The sequence below is a fragment of the Hemitrygon akajei genome, chromosome 20 (genome assembly GCF_048418815.1).
Source record: "Hemitrygon akajei chromosome 20, sHemAka1.3, whole genome shotgun sequence".
NCBI classification, from domain to species: domain Eukaryota; kingdom Metazoa; phylum Chordata; class Chondrichthyes; order Myliobatiformes; family Dasyatidae; genus Hemitrygon; species Hemitrygon akajei.
In genome coordinates, this window is record NC_133143.1 from 51559807 (window position 1) to 51573863 (window position 14057).

General features: G+C 37.5%; 1 protein-coding gene across 1 annotated transcript in view; it reads left to right on the forward strand.

Moving 5' to 3' along the window:
• Nucleotides 1-14057, forward strand: part of LOC140713778 (PH domain leucine-rich repeat-containing protein phosphatase 1-like) — a 160859-nt gene that overhangs the window by 66962 nt on the left and 79840 nt on the right. The gene's annotated exons all lie outside the window — the stretch shown is intronic.

Consider the following 14057-nt stretch of genomic DNA (forward strand, 5'->3'; position numbering starts at 1 on the left):
TGTATTACTTCAACTCTTGATGAGATTCCAAGTTAGGGAAGAAATGAATAGTGCATCATGCCCCATGATTAGGCTAGGGTTAAATCAAGTGTTGCTGTGCAGCGTGGCTTGAAGGGCTGGGAGGGCCTGTTCCACACAGTATTTTTTTTAAAAATTAACAGATGACCAACCATAAGTTTTTTTTTCATCTAAATCTAAAACATGATTTTAAAAGGATTTGCAAATTATAGAAATAATTTTTAAAGTAACACTATCTAAGTGAGTGACTATCTAATTCCTGAGCTGGACATTCTTTTCCAAATGTTTATTCTCCACGTTGAATGGTCATAAGCCAAACTGGTAGATATGTTGCAATTTCAAGGAGGATTTAAGCACCTACTTTGATCTTTTTCTATGTCCACTTAGTAATATTTTTCCATTAGAGAACTTGAAATAGAATTCAGTCATTCGCTCAGGCTGGTGTTTGCAAACTAGATTTACCTATTTTAAACAATAGTTTCTATAATTTGCAAACCCTTTTCAAACCATGTTTTAGACTGTTGAGACTGGAAAAAAACGTGTGACTAGTTACGCAGACACGAGGAAATCTGCAGATGCTGGAAATTCAAGCAACACACACAAAATGCTGGTGGAACGCAGCAGGCCAGGCAGCATCTATAGGAAGAATTACAGTCAATGTTTCAGGCCGAGACCCTTCATAAGGACTGTACTTCTTCCTATAGATACTGCCTGGCGTGCTGCGTTCCACCAGCATTTTGTGTGTGTTGCTTGTGATTAGTTGTGTTACTTAGTTGTCAGATGAATGGAAATCATTAAATTATGCACCTTGACTTTATAAAACTTACATTGAAGGCAATGCCATGCCCTCTTACAAAATCACAAGGGGAAAACACAGTTAAAAACTTTAATCGTACTATAAAAGAACAAAATGAGGCTATGCATGTGTGTCAGTTATTTCCTTTTGCTTCTTACTCAAATCTATTGTTAATATAAAGTTTATTAAATCCATTTCATCTGATTTGTTACCTGAAACTTGCATTGTTTCTGTAGTTCCTCCCAGTCTGAATTGATCCAGAATTTGCTGTTATAAACACAGGAAATTTGGTGGGTCACCTGTGTGCTTGTTTTTAATGGGTAGAAAATAATAGCATTATTCTCTTGTTTGTCCATTTGGACTGCCCAATTCTAGGTCATGGCTTCTATATCAGAAAAGCACTGATGTTACTGTTGAAAACATAGATTTGCAGTTTTTAAAAAGCTAGTTTGACCCCTCAGCTGAAGCAGAGAGGACTTTCATATTTGATCACCTTATCATCAAATATGTGTCAAGTTGAAGTCAATAAGATGCCGGAACTGCCAATGGAAGTTTCAGCTTTTAAAATACAAAAGCAGAACAGAAATTGCAAATGAGGAGTGCATATACAGCAAAAAATATTACACCAGTTATTTTAAGGATCTCATAAATTGTGCTAGTAACTTATAATTTCCAGCTTATTCTGATATGTGGTGTAATTTTTTTCTGAGAATGCTTCTGTTATTGTGCCTCAGTTTGGGAAGCTTAGCTGAGAGTTGCAATGTTAAAAGAATTTGTTAAATGCAAACTCATAAAAGTAAACAATGCTCTATTTTCAAAAGTCTCTTTGTAAGTTCATTTTGGGATTTTCCTAGTTGACGGTGTGTAATTATTCAAAATGTGACCATGATATGAATGTAAAATGGCATATCAATAACAGGGAAGTGCCACAGTCTTTGAAGCACCTCTCTTTGGTTGAGTTAGTAATCTGATGCCCTGGTCTTCCTGTGAGCACTTGCAGTTCTCTGGCCAATGCTCCTGCTCAGCAAGTGCTATTTGTGGGATAGTAATCACATATATAAGGGAATTGAAAAACTATTTAATTAAATGTTAAGAGCTGGGAGATATACTGAGAAGCTATAAAATGTGATTTGCTGTAGATGTACAAAATTTGTTTATACAGGTGTCCTCCCCCCCCCCCCCCCTTTACAAAGGTAGAGCATTCCTATGAAACCTTTCTTAAGCTGAAATGGCATAAAGTGAAGAACCATTAATTTATATAGATAAATTTTTCATAAAAGCAAAAATCCACTTTGTAATGCGAAAACTGGTTACTAATGTACGTCTTTTGTAAAAGCGAAGTGGCGTAAAGTGAACATTCATAAAGCAGGGGACACCTGTATGCACATTATCTGTGAATATGAAAACACCTTTATCTGTGAATACAAAGTTTATTTATGCCTCATTTATAAATTCAATCAGCTGCTGCTAATCTGAAGCACTTCTAAGACAATTGAAAGTGTATAGCTAGTTTATTAATGAAACTTTTCTGAGACAAAAGCAAATTTACAGCCATTCTTATTACTGCTTAGACTGGGTCGGGTGTGGAATTGTGCGTGGGAGCAAAGCATTAACAGCTCATGTACTGATACTGCTGCTAGCTGCCCTTTGTCTCTAAAACCTCCCATTTGGATTTGGAACAGACAGGGTTCTTAGTTGTAACAAACCATATGTGTTCTTTTAAAATGTTATGTTTGAAGTCTGAATAATTAACAGCAAGAATGGTGCAACCTTTTAAGTAGTCAGGTCTTCAAGATAGTCTTGGTATTGATGGGAGTTCTTATGGTGTGTATTTGATGTTGATACAATAAATACCAATGAGAAATATTTGAGGAAGTAGAGAGGCTACAAATGGACTTAGAGTCGGAGAATAGGCTAAGAAGTGATAGATGGAATACAGTGTCAGGAAGTGTATGGTCATGCACTTTGGTAGATGAAATGAAAGGGTATTTTCTAAATGGAAAGAAAATACAAAAATCTGAAATGTAAAGGGACTTGGGAGTCCTTGTGCAGGATTTCCTAAGGGTTGAGTCTGTGGTGAGGAAGGCAAATATGTTAGCATTAATTTCAAGAGGTCTAGTATGTAAAAGTAAGGATGTAATGTTGGGTCTTTATACAGCACTGGTGAGGCCTCACTTGGAGTGTTATGAGCAGTTTTGGAACCCTTATCTTCAAAAGATTGTAGTGCTGAAACTGAAGAGGGTTCAAAGGAGGTTCACGAAAATGATTCCAGGATTGAATGGCTTGTCATATGAAGAGTGTTTGATGGCTGTAGGCCTGTATTCACTAGAATTCAAAAGAATGATGGGTGAAACCTATCGAATGGTGAAAGGCCTTGATAGAGTGAATGTAGAAAGGATATATCCTATGGTGGGAGAGTCTAAGACCAGAGGACGCAGCCACAGAATAGAGGAACATCACTTTAAAACAAAAATGAGGAGGAATTTCTTTAGCCAGAGAGTGGATCTGTGGAATTCATTGCCACAGACAGCTGTGAAGGCCAAGTCTGTGTGTATGTTTAAGGCAAATGTTGATAGATTTGTGATTGTTCAGGGCATGGAGGGATATGGAAGGAATGCAAGAGATTGGGGCTGAGAGGAAAATTGGATCAGCCATAATGAAATGGCAGAACAGACTCGATGGGCCAAATGGCCTAATTCTGCTCCTATGTCTTATGGTCATAAATATGCTGTATGAATATAAAATAGCAGTTAGCATGACACTATTACAGTTTGGGGCACTGGAGTTCAATTCCAACATAATCTGTAAGGAGTCTGTAAAGGCCATCAAACTTTACAACTCCTCCCTAGGAGTGTCAGACACCCTGAGCCAATAGGCTAGTCCTGGACTTATTTCCACTGGGCATGATTAACTTATTATTATTTAAATATTTATGGTTTTATATTGCTATATTTCTTCACTATTCTTGGTTGGTGCGGCTGTAACAAAACCCAATTTCCATCGGGATCAATAAAGTATGTCTGTCTGTACATCCTGCCTGTGGAATGCATGGGTTTTCTCTGGGCGCTCCTGTTCCTCTCATTGTCTGAAGAAGTAGTGGTTAATAGGTTAATTGGTCATTGTAAATTGTCCCATGATTAGGGAAGGGTTAAATTGGGGGTTGCTGTGTGTGGCGTGGCATGAATTAAAATTTGCTGTAATATGTTTACTATCATTCCACCGTAAAATATTTAAATTTACCTATGCGTTAAATCTACTTTGTTACAGGTATTAATATTTTGCCTATGGGATAGCTTGTGATCAACAACAGATCACTGTCATGGGTAGAAGTGCACTCAGATTTGATGATTGCTGGCTAATCGCCTGATTCTTCAAAGTGATACTTGTGATAGAAATAACAAGTTTATTTTCTTACTGTCATTCCAAAGTGTATTCCATTTAATCTAGTGCAATAAGTGTAAATAATTTTTCCAAACTCACCTGGTTGGATATACGTGTGTGTATTTTAAATGAACTTTCCTTGGAAGAATTTGTTTTAATGCATTGCTCTCCCTCACTCACGCAATGCCGTGTGTGCAAGTTAATTGGTCCTGTGATTAGGCTAGGATTAAATTGAGGGTCGCTGGACAGCATGGCTCAAAGATCCAGAAGGGCCTATTCTGTATCTCAATCAATCAATTAATAAATAATTAAACATGTAAGCAAACTAACGAGTGCAACTTGACTTGAAGATTAATTAGCTTACGACTGAAGTTTTGTTTCTTTGTGATTTTTTCTAATTTGATTTGTCTTTATTTCAAACTGGGAAGTTCTATATACAGTGGCATGCAAAAGTTTGGGCACCCCAGTCAAAATTTCTGTTACTGTGAATAGCTAAGCGAGTAAAAGATGACCTGATTTCCAAAAGGCATAAAGATAAAGATGACAAATTTCTTTAATATTTTAAGCAAGATTACTTTTTTATTTCCATCTTTTACAATTTCAAAATAACAAAAAAGGAAAAAGTTTGGGCACCCTGCATTATCAGTACTTAGTAACGCCTCCTTTGGCAAGTATCACAGCTTGTAAACGCTTTCTGTAGCCAGCTACGAGTCTTTCATTTCTTGTTTGGGGGATTTTTGCCCATTCTTCCTTGCAAAAGGCTACTAGTTCTGTGAGATTCTTGGGGCGTCTTCCATGCACTGCACTTTTGAGGTCTATCCACAGATTTTTGATGATGTTTGGGTCAGAGGACTGTTAGGGCCATGGCAAAACCTTCAGCTTGCGCCTTTTGAGGTAGTCCATTGTGGATTTTAAGGTGTGTTTCGGATCATTATCCTGTTGTAGAAGCCATCCTCTTTTCATCTTCAGCTTTTTTTACAGACTGTGTGATGTTTGCTTCCAGAATTTGCTGGTATTTAATTGAATTCATTCTTCCCTCTACCAGTGAAATGTCCCCCGTGCCACTGGCTGCAACACAAGCCCAAAGCATGATCGATCCACCCCCGTACTTAACCGTTAGAGAGGTGTTCTTTTCATGAAATTCTGCACCCTTTATTCTCCAAACATACCTTTGCTCATTGCAGCCAAAAAGTTCCATTTTAACTTCTTCAGTCCACAGGACTTGTTTCCTAAATGCATCAGGCTTGTTTAGATGTTCCTTTGCAAATTTCTGATGCTGAATTTTGTGGTGAGGACACAGGAAAAGTTTTCTTCTGATGACTCTTCCATGAAGGTCATATTTGTGCAGGTGTTGCTACACAGTGGAACAGTGCACCACCACTCCAAAGTCTGTTAAATCTTCCTGATGGTCTTCTGCAGTCAAACAGGGGTTTTGATTTGCCTTTCTAGCAATCCTACGAGCAGTTCTCTCGGAAAGTTTTCTTGGTCTTCCAGACCTCAACATGACCTCCACCGTTCCTGTTAACTGCCATTTCTTAATTATGTTACAAACTGAGGAAATAGCTACCTGAAAATGCTTTGCTATCTTCTTATAGCCGTCTCCTGCTTTGTGGGCATGGCTGCTGATTGTTGGGACAAGGTTTGAGGAGTCAGGGTGTTTATAAAGCTTTGAAATTTGCATCACCCGGCCTTTCTTAACGATGACTGTGAACAAACCATAGCCCTAACAAGCTAATTAAGGTCTGAGACCTTGGTAAAAGTTATCTGAGAGCTCAAATCTCTTGGGGTGCCCAAATTTTTGCATGGTGCTCCTTTCCTTTTTCTCACTCTAAAATTGTACAAAACAAAAATAATACACTAATCTTGCTTAAAATGTTGAAAAGAATGTCTTATCTTTAACTTTATGACTTTTGTTCATCTTCCTCTCACTTAACTATTCACAGTAACAGAAATATTGACCAGGGGTGCCCAAACTTTTATATGCCAATGTAGTTGATATAATAGAGGAATGTCAGTGTCCTTGTATACATTATCTTACACTGAGACAATTTTTAGAATTAGCTGTAGGTGATACCTTGTCAAAATACACACCTACTCAATCAGTTAAATCAGTAATAAATTCTGAAAATCGGACCGCTGCACGAGTTTTCCGCTACCAAGAATAAATAGTGGAATTATATGAAATAGCCTTACTGGATTGCTTTCTGGGGGGAAAAGTGAAGAATTGTATGTTGATCTATGATGTACATTAACTTTTATATGCCAGGGACAGCATTTTGACCTTAGGTTATTAATACAACAAATCAGTTTGTTTGAGCTTGTTTGTTGGTCTAAAGTTCAGTATCTTGTTAATAGCACAGCTGTTTGGCAGTTGCCTAAGGCAAGATGTACTAACGTAATTGTATTGCATTTGAGTAATGGTAACTGCAGAGGCATGAGAGAGGAGGTGGCTACAATTGATTGGAGGGTAATGTTGATAGTTGATCAGCAGTGGCCACTGTTTCTGGGAGTAATTTGGGACACAATGTCACTAGGCTCTTTATCTCCTTCCTGAACTTCAACACATCGATTTGGCCCACTATGCTGGCATCATCTGCAGACTTGTATAACAAGTGAGAGCAGAATCTGGCCATACAGTCATGAGTGTATAGGCAGTAAAGTAGAGAACTGAGGATGCAGCCTTTTGGAACACCAATGTTGAGGATAATTGTGTCAGAGGTATTGCTGCCTATCCTTACTGATGGTGGTCTGTTGGTTGGTTAGGAACTCAAGGATTCCATTGCAAAGGGAGGTTTTGAGTCCCATGTTTCAGAGTATGGAGATGAATTTGCTTGTAATGGTCAGGGATGTGGCATCCACTATGGACGTGTTTCACCAGTAGGTAAATTTCAGTGGGTTCAGGTTGTCTGGGAGGCTCGAGTTAATGTGTGCCATGATCAGCCCTTCCAATCTTTTCATGTTGGAGAATGTCAGGACCACCAGTTGGTAGTCATTTAGGCATGTTGCCTTGTTTTCTTGAGTAGTGGAATGTTAATGGTATTCTTAAAGTTAGTGAGAATCTCAGGTTGAAGTAGGAAGAGGTTAAAAATCTTTGCAAATAATCCTGCTATATAGGATCTTAAAATGTAGTCGGGGACTACGTCTGGGCCATGTGCTTTTCACAGGTTTGTTAATTAATAAGGTTGTCAAGGTTATGGGAAAAAGGCAGGAGAGTGAGGAAAATAAATCAACCAAATTCGAACGGCAGACCATTCAATGGACTGAAGGACCTAATTCTGCACTTATATGGTCTTATGATGTCATAGCTATCATAGAGACATTGTTGTAAGGTTATGAAGACAGGAATCTGAATATTCTTTGGCCTTTAATGTTCTGGATAGTTAGAATGGAAGTAGGAACGTGGTAGAAAAAAGGGAGTTAGCTTTGATAATATAATATCATATTAGTTCAATATTTAGGAAGGATTTTTGTTCAGAGCAGTTATTTTAGGTTTAGATGAGAAATGACAAGGCACAGAAACTCTGGGAGCAGTGCAGCTTTTTTTTGATACTTTCTTTAGTCTTGCTTTGCCCTTTTACAACATAACTAAATCATCTTGTAGGATAAACTTCAGGTTACATAATTGTGAATTCCATCCCTGCTCAAATGCTTTGTTTAAGGTGCTGACTATGTACTTCAGATGAGAGGTGTGAGGCAGTGTTGAAAGATTCTGACTCAAGCTGACCGGTTATATGTCTCTCCCCCTTCCTTTTCCCCTGTGGTTCACTCTCTCTCCTATCAGATTCATTCTTCTGCAGCCCTTGACCTTCCCCGCACACCTGGCTTCATCTATCACCTTCCAGCTAGCCTCTTTGCCCTTCCCCCACCTTTTTATTCTGGCATCTTCCCCCTTCTTTCTCAGTCCTGAAGAAGAATCTCAGCCTGAAATATCAACTGTTTATTCTTTTCCATAGATACTGCCTGACCTGTTGAGTTCCTCCAATGTTTTGTACGTATTGCTTTGGATTTCCAGCTTTTGCAGACTTTCTCATGTTTGTGGTTAGAGATGTTCTCTTTTTGCATTAAATACATTTCTTCTTTGGCAGTTCCCTGGATTGAGGATGACTTACTTCCACTCCAATCTTATGCATTCTTTAGGTAGGCAAATTGAGACCACTGTGGAAACTACAGACAGTTTTTGTAGATGAACAGGATCACAGGTGATGGGCTGGGTAGTTTATGATGTGATCCATCCATTCCACCATGTATAATGAGTCCTAGTGTTCACCCAAAGATTAATATTGAAACAATATGTAACATCCTAAATGTTCCTTTTCCACTTTGGTCATTAGATTGAAATATCAGGTTTCAATGAGAATCTTACATATTTTCCATGGAAGATTTTGGCTCACACTTGTATGTTTTTCTAAATTATTTCTGCTCCCATGACCACCTAAACTGGAATAAGTGTTTCAAGGGTCTGGTGTCAGGCATTGTCCAGTGTGGCTGGCTGTGTGTAATTTGAGGCTTCATATGAGGGTGTTAGTCTAGGAGAGGGCACAGGCATTGCTTTGCTTATCCTTCCAGTGAAGTTCAAGGAGTTTAGCTGGAGGAGTTTTTTTTCAGTGTCTTGAGATACCTACATAAAAAGTCTAAGCTCAGAGATGTAGAGAGGCAGTTGACTGTGAGTTTGTGCCAGGTTTAATGTCTTGATCTTCAGTACCATTTTCCTTAATTGACCAGAGGCTATGTTAGCTCATTGAGGCAGCAATGAATTTCATAATTGATCTCTGTTTTTGCCAAGCAGTTTCTCCTGAGATACAGAGCTGGTTCACGTTTTCCAGGATCTTGATGTTGTCAAAGGATAGTTTGGTGCAGGGGAGGCAGGTTGATAGAGACTTTTGCCTTATGGATCTGGTGTGCTTCAGTAAAGATTTTGTCGATGACCTGTTGTTTGACTGCTGAGGTTGGATGATGTTCTAGAATGTCATCCAACATCAGATTAAACAATAGATTCAACAGCTCTGTTAGTTGGAAAGATTTGCTAATCTCCAACAAGAAGTTTCATGGAGGTGTGATACAACATTGCAACAAGAATTGTGAAGGAAACTTTGAAAACATTTAATGTAATGACACAGCCTCTTTTGACACCTGCCTTTATCAAGAATGGATCAGTTTAGACCCATTCCTAGACTTCAGGGAACAGATAATGAATAAAGAGAGCTTAAAAGGCTCAGCACATTGCTAATAGCCCTGATGTGATCATGCTGTTGAGTGTTGTAAGAGCTATCACCCAATAACCAAGACCCTACTTCTCAGAAAGCCAGGAATTTGGATGAAATCATGACGGTATAGAGAGGGAAAGCCATAAATAATGTCTCTGAAGAAAAGTAATGAATTGGAGGAAAGCTGTGGTTCTTTTCCTTATTTTCCTTAGACTGTGGGGTCATATCTGGCTCCCCAGTTGTTGCCCAAAACTTACTTAGCAAGAGCTGCTTGCTTGTGCAAGACTATGAGTTTGAGAAATAGTAGAGGTAGCTCCTTTACTGCTCAGCAAGAACATTAAGCCTGCAAAAGATTGAAATTACCATTCCCATCCCAGTTCCTTTTCCCTGAAATGCCAAAAATTAATCTTTGTAAATGAAAATCTGGCTAGTTATTCCCTTTCTATTAAAGCTGGAATGTCAAGACTACTCGATGTCAAATGAATTTTTATTGTGCACTGGTAACTCAATGTTGGATTGGTTATAACAGCCCAGATCTGACTCCTGACCATTTGTGAGAGCTGGGCTATGTGCAAGTGCAGATTTCACATTAGAAAGTGATAAAGAACATTCATGGGCAGGCAGCTTTGACTACTACTTTCTACTCTCTGTTTGTTTGCAGTATAACAGTTTAGAACAATAAACTGGCTGTTGCTTCTCAACCGTTTACCGTGGTAAAAGAACTAAAGGTTGTTGGTATCATTAACCTCTGATACCAATCATTAGTCTCTGATACCGCTTAATATTAATACTAATGTGACTTTGTATGAGGCCCATGAAATGGCAGTGTCTGGTTATGTGTATTTGTGAGGATAGTCTTTTCTGTGAGCAGTATTTGTGTCACGTGCAACATCTTGCACATATTTGTTTTTAATTAGAAACTCTGTATCACAATATGCAGGTGAGGTACTGCCAAGCTGATGATGGCTGGGAAAGGATAAAGGATACAGTTAGCATAGAAAAAAGAAAAAAAAAGTTAATAGCCAGGCCATTTACCTATATAAAGGCAATCCATGATGACCTAGTCATCTCAATGGCAAGAATTCCTCATATTCCAATCCAGCAGAGTCATTTAGAGTAGAGGCTCAATTGCAGTTAACTTTTCAGGCATCATTTAGAACACTAAGCAAATATTGAAATGTTTTTACAAGATTAGAGAAGAGGCTGTAATGTTTATTTCAAAATACTGTGAATTTATCTCCATGCAGGAACTAGATTTTGTTTATATTTATTTACACGCCTGCGCGCACACACACCTTTGGGGGTTTGGTTTTCAGTGCTGGATAACAAATGTTAAACATGGCTTAGCACAATCTGTTCACTCTGCTTTTTGTTAACTAAAGTTTTGTCAAGCTTTTTGAGTGAACTATGTTAAGAAACCAAAAGACTGATATAAGTGTAATTTGTTCTAATTTTAGTCATGAAAACAACTATTGATATCATTGTACAAAAAAGGAAACTGATAAAGTGCATTGATGGAAATTACAGCAGTGTTAGGAAAATTCAAAATTGAAGCATTGTACAAAGACAAGAATCAGTAAACTTAAATCAGAAGCAGCATTAACTAGGTACATGAATACTACATCTGCAAATTACTGCTTTGCTGAACTTACAAACAGTGGACCTTAAGTGCAGTCAGAAACATAGCAGTCTGAGCCATATTACTCTTTACATCTCACAAGGAACAATGAATGTGTAACTGCTGCTTTGAAATGATACTCTTCTTAATCTCCATTTTAGATTTTCAGCTGGTCATCCATACATTGCAGACTACAGTAAACAAAACAGCATGATTTTTAATTTCCTATAATCTTTTGTCATTATTAAATACATGTAAAAGCTCTTCGGTGCCACCCATAATTCTTTAATGTGGGTTGTTTCTTTGAGTTTGTTCCTTTTGTTTAAAGCCTAATTTTATCAGTCGTGTCTTCATCTTTATTTGTTCATGGAAAAATGCAAGGTTTATGTAAGTGTTCAGATGTCTTCAGAATAAATAAAGAATGATACTGTACATTGCACTGTGCACAAGAATATATGTGTGAACAGAAAAGTTATGTGTCACTTCTATCCATCTATAAATTAAATAATAATTGAAATAATATTTATTTCAATAAAAAAATTGGAATTCTGTATTGCTTAAAAAATTCCACAGTAACTTATTTAGCATGAATTTGTTTGGGTTCTCATTTAGTATCAATACAGCGGCTGTGAATTATTTGGAAATGTTCTCAGACTGAGCAGATTTATATCTTGCCAGATTAATGGAGCAGTGAAGTAACATTAATGAGCAGATTTTTGAGGGGATATTCTTTTTCATGAGAGAACAGTATCTGTTATTAGTTAAAAAAGGTGTTTGAGGACTTGTAAATATATTTTAACATAAAAGGAATCAGATTGTAACTTGCCTTGAATTCAGGACCCTGAGTAACAAATTATTGCAAAAATATCAATTTTATACCAATTTTAGCTACATGAAAAAGAAGCATTTGTGAAGGCCAATGTGCCAGAAGCTTTCCTTATGGCCCTATCTACCTGTAATACCATTTTCAAGGAATTCCCAGATCCCTCTCTTCTACCATACTCCTCAGTTGCTTACCACTCAACCTGTGAGACCTATCCTCATTGATCCTCCCAAAAGAACAGCACCTCACACTTGTCTGCATTAAATTCCATTTGCCATTTTCATCCCATTTTTCTTGCTGGTCCGGATCCTGCTGTAAGCTTTGATGGTCTTCCTCACTCTCCACTACACCCCTGTCTTGGTATCATCTGCAAATTTGCTGATCCAGTTTACCACATTATCATCCAGATCATTGATATAGATAATAAACAGCAACAGACCCAGCACGGATCCCAGTGGCACACCACTAATCACAGTCCTCCAGTCAGAGAAACAACCATCTACTACCATTCTCCCATAAAGCCAATGTCTAATCCAGTTCACTACCTCATCTTGAATGCCAAGCAACTTATCCTTCTTGACCAAGCCCTCTATTTGAGATCTTGTCAAAGACCTTTCAAAAGTCCCATGAAGACAACATCTACTGCCTTGCCTTCATCAATTTTCCTAGCAACTTTCTCAATTAATGGTTTCAAGCACTCAGGCTTAGAGATGTCAGCAGTAGCCATGAGTGAAAATGAAATGATTTCACTACTTCAGCAAGTTAGGAGCTGCAAACAATTTGAAGGTATTGGCAATCATTTTGAATGTTAAAATGAAAATGAAGATTTGTAGGATGCAATCATTGAAGGTATTGTGTGAAGGCAGTCCATTATCTGCACTAGGTGTCTGCGCTGGTTTTGTTCATTTACAGTCAATCAAAAGAACATGGCAGATGAATTACTTTGCCAATAACTATTAGGAACATAGAATTTTAGACTACTGGGAAGGTATTGGTAGTGATCTTATTTGCTCTGTTTTTCATTTAAATACATAAATTGTTACCTAGTTAAAATGTAGTTTGCTTTTTCTAATGCCTTTTAGTTATTTCTATGAAATTTTAGCTATTGGGGTAGCCGCTTAATTCGGCCAAGATACACTGGTCCCAATGTGTCTCAATTAACTGTAATCCACTGTCCTTGACTTTGATATTCTACCTTTTTACCTTTCCTAGTAGTTCCTTCTTTATTTCTCACAGGCATCAGAGGAAAATGCTATATAGCAAAGTAAATAAAACCTTCCGTCCTTTTTCCGTTATGTGAGGAAGCACTGTCTGAAATCTTTCCCATTTATCTAAGTTGACCTTTGAAGTCAACATATGCCTTGTTGGTATATAGGCTTTTTGATACGGAAAGCAGTTCAGCTCATTGTTATAATATAGTTGTTAGATTTATGGCTTATTAATATGTGCTGCCATTCAGAATTCTAAACTTAAATAGCTAGTCGTCTGACAACTCAGAAGGGCAGAAAAAAATTGATGGAGATTATATATTCTGCCATATTTTAACATTTTGAAGTGTACATTGGCATCACAGAAGCACAAGTGGGTATCTTTGCAGTTGAGTTAACAGATAGATTTTTGTATGTATTATTCTCTGAGTAGACATATCTTTCTGTGGAAGTGTGTAACCCTACCCTAAAATATGAATGCCTCTAGGAAAACTAGATGCAAAATCTATACTCATATCGATGAAGATTTTCAAACCAGGATTACAGTACTTTGAGTTGGTCAAAGTTCTACTGTATATATTGACAGTTGTGTAGTTTTTTATTTAATGCTGTAAGCAGTTGAACAACTGGTCTGCAGATTTAGAAAGCCAGACATTTCAGCAAAGTGGATCATCTTCTAGAGATAAGGTTTCAATCCCTGACCGTATTAAAAATTCTGATTTGTAGCCTAGTAGTATCTCAAGGGAACATAGCCATAATTGTTGCTTCTAAACTGGGAAACTAAAATCCCATTTTGTCTATATCATGTGGTACATTGAAGTTTGATGAATGTATAGTTATGTATTTTTGAATATATATAGTTCTGCTTGTAGTAAGGTTCAACAATTATGTTTTTTGATTTCTACCCCACACTTCAACCTTTGCTTATGGTTTTTTACATTAACTCAGTGTTGTTTTATAAATTAGGTTGTTTTGCAACTGAACTCTCAGATCTTAGATGGCCTATGTC